Source organism: Panulirus ornatus, chromosome 50, assembly GCF_036320965.1.
Source record: "Panulirus ornatus isolate Po-2019 chromosome 50, ASM3632096v1, whole genome shotgun sequence".
Lineage (NCBI taxonomy): Eukaryota > Metazoa > Arthropoda > Malacostraca > Decapoda > Palinuridae > Panulirus > Panulirus ornatus.
The window spans coordinates 3,025,925-3,028,424 of NC_092273.1; the positions used below are offsets into that span (position 1 = coordinate 3,025,925).

The 2,500-nt window shown below is 39.9% G+C and overlaps 1 protein-coding gene across 1 annotated transcript in view; it reads right to left on the bottom strand.

Annotated features, from left to right (window-relative positions):
- The window catches only part of LOC139764491 (uncharacterized), a 299,229-nt gene extending 297,511 nt beyond the window's left edge, over nucleotides 1-1,718 (bottom strand). Inside the window, exon 1 of the mRNA XM_071691085.1 lies at nucleotides 1,449-1,718. The gene's annotated coding sequence lies outside the window, so the exon portion shown is untranslated. The remainder of the gene's footprint in view (nucleotides 1-1,448) is intronic.
- Between the last annotated feature and the right edge of the window lie 782 nt (nucleotides 1,719-2,500).

Below are 2,500 nucleotides of genomic sequence, written 5' to 3' on the forward strand. Positions count from 1 at the left end.
CGACCTTCCCTCCACAGTGTCATCGCCTAATAATGTCATCTTCAGTAAATGGAACTGGGTGATTTATCTGGTCATTACTTTACTTTCCATATATCACTATAGTCCTCAATTTAATGACCTTTTCCTATGGAGGAAAAGTTCGTATCTCGACTGGGAATTGTCCAGATGTGCGGCAGGAGTTGGGGAAAACATGAGATAAAGTTTCAGTGAAGAACAGAACTAAAAACATGAGATAAAGTTTCAGTGAAGAACAGTACTAAAAACATGAGATAAAGTTTCAGTGAAGACTAATACTATGTTGAAGAGATAGTATGACGGAAGCCATTTCTCATGTCTTTTGTTTTGTTCCAGTAATGGCGTCTGAACCATAAATCTAACTCCGACCGCGCCAGTCTTTTCCAGGTAACTCAAGGCTTTTAGACGTGTATACATTCATTTCCTGGCCATTCACTCGATTTCTTTTATATTGTTTCTCCCGTGTTTTATTATTTCATTTAACTCAGTAATTCGTAAAATAACGGAAATGGCTTAGGGAAGTTCATGAGCTAATTTAGTTAAGTAATTTCTGGATAACTGTGACATCCAACCTCACATGTAAATGAAGACATGAGGTTCACCTCATATGACCCCCTGCAGGACACAGCACTCCTCATATTGCCCCCTGTTGGACATAGTTCTCCCCACATGACCCCCTGGTGGACACAACTCCCCTCATACGACCCCTGTTGGACATATTTCTCCCCACATGACCCCCTGCAGGACACAGCACTCCTCATATTGCCCCCTGTTGGACATAGTTCTCCCCACATGACCCCCTGGTGGACACAACTCCCCTCAGACGACCCCTATTGGACATGGTGTCAAATTTCTATTGAATAATTTTTCCGTCATTTCTTCCGTTTTTTAAATTCCCTTCATGAAAGATGGCTGTTGATAAATGTAAAACTTTCCTTTAAAACGAGTCGACTGATCCAGCCATAAAGCAACGAACGGAAAATATATACTGAAATCTATTTGAATACGTAAATGAAGTTTTATATTCACGTAAGAGAAAATATACATAAACTGACCAAAAATGTTTCATGGTATTAAAAGAGAATTTCTCATATTAACAAATCTAAAATTCAGTTCCTTTAAGATTCAAAATCTGTAAACCACAAAGAAGGCCTCCAAAATTTGATTAGTTTTCGAAGTAAATAAAAATAAAGATCAAATTTTTATCCTGGCGAGAGACTGTTGCAACAAATTAAAAAAAGAATACCTGGTCGTCTGCTGATACAAATAACAACTAACAAAATTCTATTTGTTTATAGGAAACTTAATTCATGATTAGTAAACACACACACACACACACACACACACACAGCTCACCTGAGCGGTATGGTATATTGTCCTAACAGCAATCATCTAACATCAATCATCACCACACATCTACAACTTATACTTACAGGAGATTGTTATGATTTGGTTGTTGCTACAAGCAGGTTAGTGGCTGGTCGACCATGTCGGGAGGCGAGACAGGTGTACCAAGCCACGAGGTACGATCCTCCGACGTAATTACACTATATAAACACAGCACTTGACACACGTTCTGTTATATACACGTATTATCCACTAAGTACTTAACACACGTTCTGTTATATACACGTATTATCCACTTAGTACTTAACACGCGCTCTGTTACAGACACATATTTTCATGAAAACAATCGAGTAGTTGAGCGAGGCTCACACTACACATGGTCGCTGTGTTTGTAAACATTGAGTCATGACTTCTTCCTGAGCGAGGAATGGATCATGTGACCAAGACGCGTAACTTCCTGAGCGAGGAATGGATCATGTAATCAAGACGCGTAACTCCTGTACCTTCCTATTGCTTATAATGTGATGTTGACAGTCACGTATGTGGCGGCATCTCACGGCGTGGAACCCAAGTAACAAGAGCAACTACCTTAATTTCTTTTTACCAGGAGCAATTATATAATCCGGGATTGTTATAGTGGACAGCGTATATGGATGGTTATGATATTAAGTATATTATCGTAGGGTAGAACTGATTATTACATATACGGACCATGTATGGCCCATGCAACATATACACGTGAAAGTAATTTTCTTATCTACTTATGTTAAGTAAGATACGTCCATAAGTGCCTTTTGTGCCTTCTGCAAAAATATGCTCGCTATTAACGCCGTCCATCGAGCGCGCAGTTAACTAACGAGATTAAAATATATATTTTTTCCGGCGTTTGTAGACGTTAACAACAAACATGGCGCATACTACATGACTGCTGGGCTTCCCTGGTGTGTTCTGTTCTCTCTCGGGTCAATATGAAGAACATGGTCGAGTGTATTAACGATAATACATCAATATCCAAAGTGTTGACGTAGGTATGACCGCTGCTGCTGCCATAATGAACGAGACAAGTTGAGCGTCTGCAGCTGGCCCCGCGGCCGCTGTGAACGCAGTTTTGGCGGGAAGTTTAAATCGGATTAAAAAA